Below are 16109 nucleotides of genomic sequence, written 5' to 3'. Positions count from 1 at the left end.
TCAGAGACTTTTTCCCCTCAAAAGTAAAATTGCAATATGTAATTAATACTATCACTGCAGTAACTTACGAAAATGCTTAGTAGAGTGCCCAGCATATAGTAAGTACTCAGTGCACAACATTCATGCACTGGAAGGGTGAGGTCCCTCATTCTGGCCGGCTCCCTCTTGCAATCCGGGACCCCTCGGGGGATGTCCGACTGCCAGTTTATCTAAGCTGGCAGTCGGACATCCCCCGTGGGGTCCTTAGTGCTGCTGTGGAGGTGGGAGAGACTCTGGCCACCACCACTGTACTCGCCAGCCTTGAGCCCGGCTTCCTACAGGGGGAGTGCACTGACCGCCAGGGGGCAGTTTCTGCATTGAGCATCTGCCCCCTGGTGGTCAGCGTGTGTCATAGCTACCAGTTGTTTCGCCATTTGGTCGATTTGCATGTTAGCCTTTTATTATATAGGCTATAAATTATATATAACAATATATAATTGTTATATAGATGGGGCATATGTATTATTTTCACTTTCATTTCTTGGCTTAAGTAAACCTGTTGGCATCATGTATGTCTGGGTATTTATATTATTACCAAAATAGTACTTTCATGACTAAAATTAAAGACAACTTACTGAATTGAGAGAGCAATTAACTTAAATGCACTGTTCAGGAACTTCTAGGAAAATCAGTGTTCTTTCATTATTTAAAGTTCAAATTTGCTCTAGCCTGTTAATATTCTATTGTATGTAAAGTCCTCCTAGAAGTGACTCTTTTAGGTTATATATTTTACCAGTTGTTGTCCACAAGTATGATGAATGAGGGCCAACCATGGAAGTTCACTGCATCAGCTTTAGGAGGATGGATTAGATTCCATGTAATGAATACAGACCTCTCTGAGAGATGTGCAGACTGATCAGGGTTGTGCAAATACATAAGGGAGCTGTGTTCTTCATCTTCTTCTGCTCACTTGCCATCTCTCTATCATTCACTTTTAATTAAAAGATTAGTGGATAGTTTTGAAAAATAAAACAAGGGAGGAAGTACCTGCTTCCTTCTATGGTTTCAGGTAGCAGGGTTATTGAAAGCAACAACTTTTTGCCAGAAAGAGTTTTTGGATAAAATACAGATCTCATCTTTCATACATGTGGCTTTTTATCTTGACCCGTGTATGGAAGTTATAAATTAGTAAGAAACATGATGAGATTTGCTCTACATTTAGTGTTTTAAGGTAAGTAGCGTGTTAGTTTTCTTGCATATATTTGCTCTCTCTCTCTCTCTCTCTCTCTCTCTCTGTGTGTGTGTCTTTGGTATGTTGACATTTAATTTCATGTTCTTTTTTTTAAGTATGTTTATTGATTTCAGAGAGGAAGGGAGAGGGAGAGAGAGAAATAGAAACATCGATAATGAGAGAGAATCATTGGTTTGCTGGCTCCTGTACATTGCCCTGATCGGGAGTCGAAGTGTGACCTCTAGTTCATAGGTCGACACTCAACCACTGAGCCATGCTGGCTGGGCTATTGTCATGTTCTTGATTGCAACTGAGTTAGATTTATATTTTGAACCTCTGAGTGCAAGTGGGTCAGATTTGCTCACCCTTCATCTGAACCGTATCTAATAGTCTTCAATAGTCTCTTCATTTTCTTTATTCAGGTTAGCCAACTCCCAAACTTAGTCGAACATGTAAGCAATAAATACATAGGTCCTAAGGACAGGGATGTATAAAACTTTTACAGTGACTTGGAAAGAGTACTGAATTCTAAGACAGGAGATTTGGGTTTTTATTGGATTCTACAGCTGACAGGTTGGGCTTTTGTTTCCTTGTGCTTTAAGTGAGAAGTGAATCTTGTAGGTGTTTGATGGTCCTTCCATTTGCAGGGGTTACACGAATGTGGATTGATTACTGGAGTTGATCTAAGAATGTTTGAAAGTATGTCATAGATCCCAAAAAGAGTGCAAAGGAAAGACTAAAGCCAGGTATCGTTTATTATTATTATTGTTATTATTATTATTATTATTATTATTATTATTATTATTATTATTTCTGTGTGTGTGTGTGTGTGTGTGTGTGTGTGTGTGTGTGTGTTCATATTTGGGAAAGGGACAAAAGAAAAGTCTAGCACCAACCCCGGGTCATTAGCTACATTCTAGGCAAGAGGTAAATGTGGAAGATTTAAACCTCATCTTTGTCAGAAGGCAGCTGAGGTAACTAAAGAAGGATTTTCTTCCCCCAGGAATACAGAGATAATCCCATTGGCGGTGTCTATTCTTGCCTCATTTTCCATTCAGGGGTAAATTACCTAATTAGGAGTCACACTGACAGATCTTATGAAGACACAAATCATTCTAAATTTCAAATTAAAGATCACCTTCAAATTGATCATATGTATTCTCAATTGTATATTAATAATATTAAATTATGTTTCTATCTACTCAGAAAAATCCTATATAATAAAGAGCTAATATGCAAATGGTCATCACACCCTCATGTCCTCATGCCGTACAGCTCAGACACTCAACACTGGAGAGAGAGGAATGGGGACCAGCCAGGCACAAATTAGCTTGCGAGAGAGGAATGGGGACCAGCCAGGCTGTGGCCCGGGAGAGGGACAAGCTGTCTGCCCCGTGATCCTGGGTGCCTGTGGCTGTGGCCTGCCCTCCCAGGGTCCCCTGCAGCTGTGGCCAGACTGGGCAAAGCCAGCCCAGGTCCTGGGTGCCTGCGGCTGGCCAGAGGGAGGGAAACCCTGGTCCTGGGTGCCTGTGATCGGCCAGAGGAGGGAATCCTGGGTCCCGGGTGCGGGGTGAGGCAGAGGCGGTTGGGACAATCAGCCCAGTAGGGGAGCAGTTAGGGGCGATCAGGCATGCAGGCAGAGGGGTTATGGGCGATCAGGCAAGCAGGCAGGCAAGTGAGTGGTTAGGAGCCAGTGGTCCCAGATTGTGAGAAGCAGTTGGACATCCCCAAGGGTTCCTGGATTGGAGAGGGAACAGGACGGGCTAAGGGATCCCCACTCCTGTGCATGAATTTTGTGCACCAGGCATCTAGTAATAATATATCAAATGAAGGTGGTTTCTTTACCTGAAGAGAAATTTAATATTTGGGAATTAGCCCTACCTGGTTTTGTTCAGTGGATAGAGCACTGGCCTGTGGACTGAAGGGTCCGGGGTTCGATTCTGGTCAAGGGCATATGCCTGGATTCTGGGCTCATTCCCAAGTGGGGGGCATGCAGGAAGCAGCCATTCAACGATTCTTTCTCATCATTGATGTTTCTATCTCTCTTTCCCTCTCCTTTCCTCTCTGAAATCAATAAAAAATATAATAAAAAATAACTTCATGTAAACCAATTTTAAAAGAAAAAAAAAGATTGAGGAATTATATGCATTTAATTTTTTAACTTTTAGTCTAAGGAGAAAATACTAGCATTTTCTTAAATATTAGGTAAATAATTTTGAGGATGATGAGAAATACAAACACTGTAATTATTAGTAGTTGGTTAAAAACTCATTTGTTATGAAGAAATTTTTGAGGTTCTCATCAAACTGTAACATAAACTAGGAAAAAGAGATAAGATGATATATCTACACTGACAGCTAAGAACAAATCTTAAACTCATATTTGTGTGGTATCTGAAATTTTTTCCTTCCTAATAATCAATCCCCAGAAGGAAAGTAGGGGAGGGCGGGGGTAAGGGGAAGAGATCAACCGAAGGACTTGTATACATGTATATAAGCCAAACCAATGGACATGGACAACAGGGGGATGGGAGCATGAGTTTGTGTGTGGGGCGGAGGTTGGGGGTTAATGGGGGGGATGAGGACACATTTGTAATACCTTAACTAATAAAAAAAAAAAGATATGAAAAAAAAGAAAATATACATACTAGTACAAATTTAACATGTATTTTTTAATTTTAATAAAATTAACTTCATTTATCTTCCTTTGATTTTTTATCACCTTAGTTTCTTCAGATATGAATTGTTTCAAAAGATGGTGAAAAAGTAATATTATCTGTAAGTGAAATTTATGGTAATGTTAACTACCAATGAAAATTCCATTTACCATATGTTAAGATTAAATTATACACCTAATATATATTTTAATATATTGGAGAAAAGAACTTTTTGGATGAAGCAATGGGCATTACTTTTAAAAAGTGATAGCCTGAATAAGGAAAGGATTGTGAGAAATTAAAAATGCCTTTAGAAATCTGCAGAGCAGACTAAGAACATTCTTAGTTTGCCATTTAATTAGTCATTGAAGACCCTAGGGTTTTATTTGAATTTTTCCAAGGCACTAATTTGAATGAGAAACTGTGATATTCTTGTTAGAAGTTGTAGGAATTAGCTCAAAAGTATGCAAAGGAACTGCCAAGCTTCTACATCTTGACTTGATTTTGTGGTACTCTATTTTGTCTAGTCCTTATTTTATGGAGAAAATTATACGCTCTGTGAATTTTGGATTATATTAAGTTCTCTGAATCTTTTCAGAATGTCCAAAACCTACATTATTATAGGTTTTGATAGTCTGGGTAATTTTATAAATTGTGATATATTTAATCTTTAATAGAAATTGAAATTATAGGAAAATTGTGGCGGTGAGGTATACATTACTAAAAGTTTTTTAAGGGGATAGCCAGTACAGAAAGGTATAACTAAAAAACAACGTACATGGGAGTATGTTTATGACTGTATATGTTATATAGCATCCATAGTGTCAAATTATGCTCTCATTAAGTAGATTTAGATATGGTAAATATGTAAGTTCCTTTATAGGTGTAATATTTTCTGTCTTAGGAATGAGGAAGTACTCACTTTTTTGCGATTTTCCACAAAATATATTGCACTAATCAGAATACTTCTGTCCAAGGTAACAAAAATCCTTTGAAGGGTTGTAACTTAAAAGAATAAAAAAAATAAATAAAAGGCAAATATGTCTGTGGATGGCAAACAATATTTACCTCTATAAGATATTGTTATTTTATAGTTAAAAACAATAAATTTTAAACAGCATGTTGAAGTCAAAGTACAATCACTGACTGACTTGACTGAACCCTGGCTGTTCCAAACCTAACTCAAGTCCTAGGTCCTCATTTCCTGCCACCTTGTTTCATGTTTCCCATTTTCTGATTTTTTTTTTATTCAGATGTTCAGGCTTAGCTATCATCTTTAGGGATGTATCTTTTCTTCAGAAGATACAATGATTAATGAAATCAATTCTGCTAATAGTAAATATTTGACCTTATGCTTCCATTTTAGTGATTTAGCTTCTGCCCGGTCTAAGACCAGTTTAACTCCCATGGCTTATTTTCAACAAAAGTCCCCACTGGTTCCTTGGTGCCTGAATTCTTGACTTGGTGTTGTGACTCTGCATCCTTTAGGTAATTGCCCTACTTCACTGAATTGTTTCATGGCTCAACTGTATATGTACACAACCTATTGGTTCTTTTCCTTTGGAGAACCCCAGGTAACAAGTTTAGCTGTTTTATAAATATAAATTGTTCTAAATAACTCTTCTAGCCAAAGTTATCACCACCCAGTAGGTATAATTTCTTCCACTCTTCCGTGCACTCAATTTTTATATTTTGCTGGAGAGTGATGCTTTAATTCCTTGGTACTCATCATCATCTTAGTGTAAGTCACATTGATTCAAGATATAGTGCAAAAGGATAGATTTAATTATCATTAAGTAGCTAGAAAATGTTAGATATATACGAAGCAGGAAGAAGAGGGCCTCTTGTGATTGTACTACCCAGGTAGTAGACTGAGGATGAGAAAGGAAAAAACACATGGATTTTCTATTTTACTCAAGTGAGCCTCTTGGGGAATTAATAAACAGACAAACAAACAAAACCCAAAAAACAAGCAAATAAAGCCAATTATCAAAAGTCATAGTCATTTTTTTTAGTGTTTTTTTTTTAAAGTCAGTTATTTTAAACCTTAGTAGGTAAATTGAATACCTAAACATTATATGTAATGATACTCTGAATCAAGAAAGAATTCAGAGATGAGATTACAAGCAGGACCATATTGCTTGATATAAAACTTTTCAGAGCATAAATGGAAGAATAAAACATATTGAATTTTGTCATATATAACCAGTTTTATTTTATATATTATTCCATATATAATACAGTTTAATATATAAGACTACTTTATTATTTGGCTCTCCAGAGAAGAATATTTCATGTGAAAAGTCATACATTAAAAAAGGGCCAAGGGAGATATTATATATATATATATATATATATATATATATATATATATATATATATATATATATAAGTTATTTGCAAAAATAGGACGGAATTACATGACAGAATGGATCTACAGAATGAAGATCCATTATCATGTTTTATTAAATATAATTATATTTAATGACAGGATAAAACAATGCTACTATTCAATAAAATACCTTAATGAGCTTGGCAGTGATCACCTTCTTGCTAATATCAAGCTATTCACATTTTTTAAATTACTCTTTCAGTCTGGCTTCTTTCTTATTGATCACTCACTTCTTCTGAAAACATGTCCCTTTCTCAGCTTTCCTTAGACAGTAATTTAACTCCTCTGCCAGCTTCCCTCCTGGGTCTTTTGCTTCTCCTCATATGCCTTTCCACTTTGTCTCCTTTCAGTCCACACTCTACCCTTCACTGAACCCAGTTATTGCAATGGTATATGGTTTACCTGCCCCAAATTGATTTACCCATTGTGGTACTGCTTAACCAGTTTCCAGGTTGGATAAGTTAAAAAAACCCCATCTTAGATATTTTACTTTCCTCATTCTGCAGATCTATTGTCATGTAATCCCACCCTACTTTTGGAAATATTGTACATTCACATCTTTTCAATGTACACATCTCCATTATTCAGCCAACTCTATAGCAATGTGTTCCTGGATTGCTATCAGAGATCTTTGGTGATTTTGCTTGAATCTAGGTTGCCCAGCAACACAATCTAACTTGTAATCTCCACCCCCACCCCAATTAATTTTCGCACATCAATTATATTGTCCAGTCAACATGTATTAAATTCTCATTATTTACAGAAGTCTGTGTTTGACATTATATGATGTACAAAGCCAAAGAATATAGCAAGAGACCTAACCTTCAAGAAGGGCAAGAAGGGTTCCATTTATTAATAGAATAATACAAATAGCTAAAAAAATGGAATGCATACAATTGTATAATGTATATGCAAAGATTTCTAAATAAGTTACAATATCAAGCAAGGAGAGAAAATGTCAATTTCAATGGGTTTTTAGAATATGTGTTGCATTTAAACTGGCAGGGATTTTAGAATTAATACTCGGAGTATAATAGTTCAAGAATAGAAAATATAGGAATTGAATGCAGTATTTTAAAAGCCTTTGAGTAAATTTACTCAAGGATAAAAATAAAATAGAAATAGAAAATTAAAGATTGAAAGTGATGGTTGATATTAGACCATTGAACATAGATTGATAAATATGTAAAGTGATAACTATGATAAATGTATAAATACATAGATGAAAGCAAAATCAGATGTATAAATATTAAATAGATGAAAAAAATGGGTAGATAAATGGATAGGCAGAATGCTAGATATAGAAAGAACATTATGTATAAAGATACAGGAATTTAAATGGCTTCAGGAGAGATTATAAGGAAATTACTTTGAATAACTTCTGTTATTCTAATTATATTAGAATGTCACCTGTTGATTTTTCAAGAACAGGGTAAGGATTGAGGCTTGGCCCAGAAATTAAATTCAAAGGAATATTTCCAGAGACTATCTTCTGCTCTAGGTAATAGGAGCAAGGTAAATATGCACCTAGAAATATATACATACTATATGTGTACACACACACACACACACACACACACACACACACACACACACACACACACTAGAGGCCTGGTGCATGAAATTCATGCATGGGTAGGGTCCCTAGGCCTGACCAGTGATCAGGGCCAATCAGGGCCTTCCTTCCCTGCCTGCCAGTCAGGGCCTTTCTTCGTTCCCTGCTGCCCCCCTGGTGGTCAGCGCACATCATAGCAAGCGATCGAACTCCCGTGTCCTGGTTGAACTCCCGAGGGGACACTTTGCATATTAGCTTTTTATATATATAGATATAGTATTATTTTTCAAAATGTGTGGCCTGTGAGACCTGTTGTTCATGTGTCTTCTCCAGCAGCTGGGCATCCCCACCTTTGGTGTGTCTGGTGTAAATTACTTGAGCTCTGTGCCTTGAAACTAGTTTAATAAGTCCTTTACTAAGGAGCTCCTGAAGGGCTGCCCTGGCCAAGGAGACACACATCTTCAGTCTCTATGAGACAAGAGCTGGCGTTAGAAGCTTATAGTTGGGAACTTCCTTACAGAGTTTGTCATACGTTGCTTTGTCTGGAACTTTGCCTTTGGAGCACTTCTTTTTGGTCTTGTCCCTGGGCTTTGTTCACAGGGTCTTCGTCTGTCTTGCCTGACTTTCCAGCATCTTTCTTCTTGTTGTTGGTCCTTGGGCAGCACTGGGAGACTCAGAGTAGGGCTTAGCCACTGCCTCGCAGATATCAGACCAAGAGGAAGCGCAAGTCTCCACCCTAGAAATATTTTTATTTGTAGGTGAATTCTTGAGAAGTTGAGCAAATTCTCCTTAGGGGACCTGCAGTTCATAGACTGAAGTAGAAGGCATTTTACCCAGGACACTATAACAGAATTCATTAATTTATTTTCTGCACTTTAGTTTTATTTTCTTAAATAAAATATAATATGGTATATCTCATACTTTAAAAGTCTCTCACAATACACAGATTGCAAAATTTTTATTTTTTTCTTGGTAAATATTCAAGCGATTGAGTGCAGTGATGGTATAGATTCTTAAGAGACTATTTAATAGAGGACTCATTCTTGGCTTAGTAATAATTTTTAGATAAGAAATAGACACTTTTCATTTGTTTTATCCATTCAAACCCTGACAAAAGTTCATATGGAGAAATTTAAATACCAACTTTCAAATTTAGATAAGACATTTTGCATTTTCTATGTCCTGTGTAGACAGTAAAGAAGACAACTTTTTTGAATCAACCCTTTTGTTCGTTATTTGATAAAAAAAAATCTGTTCTCATTTGGGTATTTTTATCTAAGATTTATAACCAAGATAATTTTCTAATGAAAAAAAATTGTAAATTCAGTGATACTGAATTCCATCAAGCTGAAATTTAGACTTAAAATTTCTAAGGGATATAAATGGTGAATATTTACTGTGATAGATAACCAACTATCTACATTTTACTCAGTATGATCATATATTGGCCTTAAAATAAATAACATATTTTTCCAGTCTCTTAACAGTAATCAAAATGCAGAGAAAGGAAAGATTGTGGTACAAATAGTTCCAGTAAAATTGTTCATTAGGAAATACATATCAAACCTCTATAATGTGTTTCCAATAGTATAGAGCAACACTTAGGGCAAGGTGGTACAGTGTGAGCTTTTAGCCTACATATAAATTTTATCCTTCCATTTCACTGGTTTTGCTAGAAGATACTTTTATTATCTTTGGCTAATTCATAGTCCCCAAAATATAATTATGGATTCCATTAGACCTTACAAATAATTTTCTACTTCAAGTCTCCAGCAATAAAACCAGCAGTGCAAGTCCTCTCAAATATCAAATTAATATTGCTTATATAGAAAAATTCCTTGAAATGATTTATTCTTAGCATTAATTTTAAAAATTGAATAGACGTAGTAAATGATTAACGTGCTATCCTTCTGACCATTTTCGGGCAGTGTTTGCACATGACTAAACAAATAGATCTTTGCAGAGCATAAGATACACGTCTGCTCTTTGCTTTCTTGATTGATTTGGATAACTGTACAATCATTAAGCTGAAGTCTCTCTTAAAGGGTAGAAAGGGCTGCTGGCAGGGAGCCAGTTTGGCAGGCTCTTCTATGTTGTGGTCTGTTTGGTTCATCCGTAGAGACATGGATTAAGATAGAATTATAGGAAATCCTATTGAGGTAAAGACCTACTGGATAAGAACGGGGAAAATTAATTTAAGCCTCTCTCCTCCTTCAACATAACCTTTTAAGATACTAGGTTACAGTGTGTTCATTTCACTTGTCATTCTGATATAAGATACTAATGGAAATGACATTTGAAAAGCAACTGACTTTTGTATATAAACTGTAACTGGTATGTCTTAAAAGTACTTTTCCATGTGAGCCTCAAATATGATAACATTATCCAGGTTGTGAGCATAGATTAGAAGCCATTAAATTCTAAGTTTGCAAAGATAAATATGTACAATGGCTATCTCTTACAGAGCGAAGGGTTCTGAAATGTTGATTTATAGATTAAAATATTAGCTGAGCACTGTAACGGATTTCATAATTTTGTTGTTGCTGTTTTAATGGATCTGGAGCCTTCACAAGGCATCACTGTTTTTATTTGGCCTTTAAAAATCCCATTGTGAAAACACCAACTTTAAGAAGAGAAGGGAACAATTTAGGTAAAAGGAAGCCTTTCAGCTCAACCCCGTGCATTTTGGTCAGTCATGGATGAGGGGCCCTCTGACCTAAGAGTAAGACTAATACCAGCTATTTGCTCCTCACACAGTCCTATAATAAACCTCATTTTGCAGATAAATTTACAAGGAACTGAAAGAATTTAAATGACTTCTCCAAAATAAAAAAGTCAAGCCAGTTGAGGTAGCGCGGAGATGAATTAAAACCCTCCAAATCACTCTTGTATTTTCTAGTGGTGTCAGCTGTGTCAGCTATGTGAGTAGCACAGACTGCTCTCAGGAATTGAAAAAAGAAAAAAAAGAAAAAAAACCCAAGGAGGAATTAAAGAACAAAAAGGAAAGAAACAGCTCAGAGTTTGGCAGAAATATCCCTGATGCCCTGAAATGAAGGCAACGATTCAGATTCCAAGGGCACAGATGTGTGGCTTGCAAGGAAATGGCCCCTGGCCAGCCAGCAGAACACCCATCCAGGGAAGGCTCTGTCCTGGTGCGAGGAGAATAGAATGGGGGAGGGGCGGCAATTGACTGGTGTGCCCAATAAAAGGAAAAGGCCACAGTGTTGCTTGCTCAGCTAACTTACTATTTTAACCAAACTTTTGGAAGCCGTAGCTGATGAAAGTATCCAAAAAACATTTGAATAGTTGCTGTATGAAACAGCCTGGAAGAGGAGAATGGAAAGACAAACAGAAGGAATGATAGCGTGGGTCTGGGTGCCCCCCACTGCTGCAGGAGAGTTATCTCAGCTCACTGGAAGCTTCCAGGGAAGGTGACAGCTTCTTTGGAACCATTGTCCTGCGATTCTTTTTCCAAGTGTCTCTGTATTTTGATAGGCCTAACTATCTTAGCCACTGATGAAGAAACAAGTAACTGTAGTATAGTGCTGAAAAATATGTCTTCTTTGCTTTAGGAATAGCTCATGTGTAGTTAACTAAAAATGGCTTCAGTCTTTTCCAGGAAGAACCTGTCTCTTTTCCACATAACTCCTCTTTCCTAAGTCATTTATCTTTCTCATTTTTTAAATTTACTAGAGGCCCGGTGCATGAATTCGTGCACCAGTGGGGGGTCCTTTGGACTGGCCTGTGGGATTGGCCTGAAACCAGCTCTCTGATATCCCCCGAGGGGTTCCAGATTGTGAGGGACTCAGGCCAGGCCAAAGGACCCCACTGGTGCACAATTGGGGCCAGGGAGGCACACAGGAGGTTGGCCAGCTGAGGAGGGACTGCTGGAAGGCTCCAGGGCATGTCCAGCCTGTCTCACTCAGTCTCAATCAACCAGACCCCAGCAGCAAGCTAACCTATGGGTCAGCGCATCTGTCCCCTAGTGGTCAGTGCACATCACACAACTGGTCGAGTGGTGGACTGTCTGCCCGCTGGTGATCAGTGCATGTCATAGCGAGTGGCTGAGTGGTCTTAGCATATCATCAGCATATTACGCTTTGATTGGTTGAACGGTCAACCAGACGACCAGACACTTTGCATATTAGGCTTTTATTATATAGGAGATGTATGGTTGGAGGGTGGTAAGGGCAAAAGGGAAAAATGAGGCTGTAATTTTAAAGTTTTAGCCTATTTTTTGTGTTTTTAAAAAATGAATAAAGAATGTAAAATGTAAAGAAATCTGCCCAGTTTTTGAAATAAGTATTTATTGTGTGACATAATATGTAATGTTCATTATTAGTATAAAAATGTCTTTAGTTAACATAGTGTTTAAACTTAGTATGTGCCTGTGTGTGCGTGTGTGTGCGTGCACTCTGACATCTATCATCTATCTATCTATCTATCTATCTATCTATCTATCTATCATCTATCATCTATCATCTTTTTCTATCTAATGGGTTATTAAAGTGGACTTTACCCATTATCTCCACTCTCAAGCAAACTGAAACATAGCTGATGTTGCTGATAGGTATGCATATGTTCTATACACACATACCTGAATAATCTATGCTGGATTTTCCAAGAGTGTTCAAGTACTGCTTTCTTTGAGGAAAATTGTCTGCCTAACAGAAAGTGGCAGGGAGGAGGGAAAGGTGTGGATGCTTCTTACTCTTTAATACAAGTTTGGTAAGAAAACTATGTGAGAGAATGCTTTGGAGAATTGACTGTGGGTCTCTGTGGTCCAGGAAATAGAGATTAGTGCCTGCTTGTTCAGGTACCCACTGGACTTTTACTTTGGGCCAGGCATAGACTGGGGAATGTGTGGAAGTAGTCAGGGGAGAGCTTTCCTTGTGAACCCAACTCAAAGAGGCTGCTGGGTAGGACCAAGCAACTCCAGGGGTGTCAGTGCATGTGACAGGCTCTTTGAAGTGGATGAGATTAAAGTTCAGATGTGAAGTTTGACCTTGGATAACTGCAATTTGAGAAAACATTTCCAGACTTACAATTTACTAGAGGCCTGGTGCATGAATTCATGCACCAGTGAGGTCCCTCGGCCTGGCCTGCAGGATTTGGCTGAAACCAGATCTTGGACATCCCCTGAGGGGTCCCAGATTGTGAGGGCGCAGGCCAGGCAAAGGGACCCCACCGGTACACGATCAGGGTCAGGGAGGGACGCAGGAGGTTGGCCAACCAGGAGGGACCACGGGAGGGCTCCAGGGCGTGTCCGACCTGTCTCGCTCAGTCCCCAGATCAGCCAGACCCCAGCAGCAAGCTAACCTACTGGTAGGAGCATCTGCCTCCGGTGGTCAGTGAACATCATAGCGACTGGTTGACTGGTTGACTGTCTGCCTCCTTGTGGTCAGTGCGTGTCATAGCGAGTGGTTGAGCGGCCTTAGCATATCATTAGCATATTACACTTTGATTGGTTGAACCGACAACTGGACACTTAGCATATTAGGCTTTTATTATATATGGTATTATGACACATACATATTATTTGCTTATACATAAGCCAGCCATGTCTACATTTGTTTGTGCTCTAAACACATATACTTCAGAGGGAATAGGTTTGTGCTATAACATGTATACAACAAATTTTCATACAATAAAAATATCCTATTTTTATGGTCATTTATTGATATTTAGAGTTAATATTTACCTATAAATAACTAAATTCAAAATTTAATGAGAATTTTCAAATTGTCTCCCTTTTTAAAAAAATCAGAACAAATCCTTTGGCTGTGTAATCATCAAAGGTTTTTTCCAAATATAATGAGAAAGTGGACTTGTAATTAACTTTTGCTGCTTGGCATTTGTACTTTCATGATAATTATTAGATTTACACAAGCCCCTCATTTATGCTATATGTAATTTGATTTGAAATATTTCTTACTATAAGAAACATAATTTTTATATTACTCAAATATAATTTTAGTGGGTCTATTCTCTCATAAAGGTTATTAGATTTTTTTAAAATAAAGGGTATGAGGATACTTCTTTAATCATCTTTCACTAAACTGAATGAACAATTGAGATGTGAATTTTAGAGCTAGTTTGATAATGGACATGAGTACTTAGGGAAGTTCAAAGAAAGTGAAGGGCTTCAAAATATATACAGGCAATATCCTCCCCATTATGAAACTATTCATTCAGAGGTGGCCGATACATGAATCATAAGTAGAAATAATTCTAAGAATGAGGTGGGGGAAAATGTATGTCAAGACCTAAAGTCAAGACATGTTTTCCTCATTAACCAATGTGTGATGGTATTCAAAACTCATTTATTTATTGATCTTTCCTTTCTAGGGGTAAAACATTGTTGAGCAGTTTGCTTTTCACTTGCTATTCCTTAGTAATAAAATACACTTTGCTAAGTTCAAAATGCATCATTTGAAATTTCTCTGTTTTCTTTGCTGTTCTTTATCTAACCCAACAATGCCATTAATATTCTGTACAAGCTAAATGTTTTCTTTTCATATAAAGGAGCATATTTCAATGGAGCATATACATAATTCTGGAGTAAAGATGATCCTTATTATGCCCATTGCCCCCTTTATTTTCAGTCTGTGTAGTTGGGGTTTTTATCTCTGTTGACAGTGTGTCAACAGTACCTGTAGAATTTTATTTCAGTCAACATATTTCCTATCTAAGCAACAGGACAGCTTGAGGTGTTGCACTCCCAACAGACAGAAGTGATATCACAGAGGCACTGGCTGTTGATGGCCAGAATCACCAGTGACAGGTGACGAGACGCTGTGGAACTGACGGGTGGTGAGAGATTATTGCCGCCCTGCAAAACAAGATGTCAAGAAGCATTCTCAGCTATTTGCCAGATGACAGACTGGTTGGAAATATTTGGTGTGAAATGGTCATTCTCATTCACACTCAAACGTGTAAGCAACGACTTCAGCATTACCCAAGAGATAAAAAGAAAGAGGCATGCAGAAGCAGACATCTGGTCTACCTTGCAGAGAGCCATTACATTTTTCTTATTTTCTAGCTACATGCATTTCCTTATAATGGTTGTTTCACATGATTTGGGGAATTTCATTCCATCGTAAGTAATGTTTAGACTGAAGACCCTTTGTTGGACTGCTGTGAGATGGATTTATGAGTTCCATTTTGTTGGCTTCTCCAAACAAAACTGTCCTATTTTAAGAATGTCTAAATATCTCATGGAATTTAACCCTACCTGGGTTTTCCACATGCCCTTTACTTCTTTTAAATCTCTGGGGTAATGCTGACATCATTGCTTACAGTCTGAGTGTGAATGCACAAAAAGGGACTCTCAAACCGAATCATGCTAGCAGCTCACCCTGGGAATGACCTGTATACTGACAGTGGCCCTTTCTTACCTGGCCACCTCAAGATAATCAACTGTGAAAGTAATGAGGAATATATTTCAAGTCTGTAGAAGGGTTCCTGGTGTGCCTGGAAGGCAACCAATCGTGTCGTAGTAAATAGAAATGAAAGACTAACATGACCTAAGATAAAGTATTGAAAGACCAGAGAATTGTACAGAAAGTTGAGAAGAGATTAGTAGTATATTTGAGTGGAAGCCTACTATGAAAGTAAAATCATATCTTTGATGAAAGAATTTATAACTAAAACATAAGAAGCTCCATTAAATATTTTTCACGTTTGAGTTGCTGTCTATATCTAATAGCACTCAACATTCTGAATAGAAATCATTCGCAGACCTTGGTTTACTTAGCATATACATGTTCAGATATTTACCTTCACTTTTATTTATAGACATCTGTATCAGAAGATCCCTCATAGTAACAATTCTGTCCTCCATGATTACTACAGGTAAATGTTACTTATTTTATTAACTTAAATACATAGTAAAATTTAAATTTTTGGTAGCATTAGATACATACAATGGTCTCATCAACAAACTTATAATACAAATAATTTATGTAAATATTATAGGATTATTTCTCTCCAAGTCTAAATTGGGGATTTGTGTCTCATTTGTTGATACAGAAGCTATATCTGGCTTGGAAAATGGCAAAATCTCTTTACATAAAGCCCACGTACGTCAGGACTTACACACTGCCTCTTTCTCACATTCAGCGGAAGCCAAAACACAATGTTTTCATAATCCTTCAAAACACCCACAAAAAGAAATGTGGCAAAATTTAAACAGCAATACTACTATTTAGATATTTTTTCCATAAAAATAAAACTAAGTTATTTTTCCCAAAAATATTCCCCAAAGAAAACAGAGCTTTACCTTATCGTGGTAACT

The 16109-nt window shown here is 37.3% G+C and overlaps 1 pseudogene; it reads right to left on the bottom strand.

Moving 5' to 3' along the window:
- Positions 1 to 8129: 8129 nt before the first annotated feature.
- LOC118675798 overlaps positions 8130 to 16109 on the bottom strand; it is a 44150-nt pseudogene continuing 36170 nt past the window's right edge.

Source organism: Myotis myotis, unplaced genomic scaffold (genome assembly GCF_014108235.1).
Source record: "Myotis myotis isolate mMyoMyo1 unplaced genomic scaffold, mMyoMyo1.p scaffold_m19_p_2, whole genome shotgun sequence".
Lineage (NCBI taxonomy): Eukaryota > Metazoa > Chordata > Mammalia > Chiroptera > Vespertilionidae > Myotis > Myotis myotis.
This window is presented reverse-complemented; position numbering and strand designations above follow the sequence as displayed.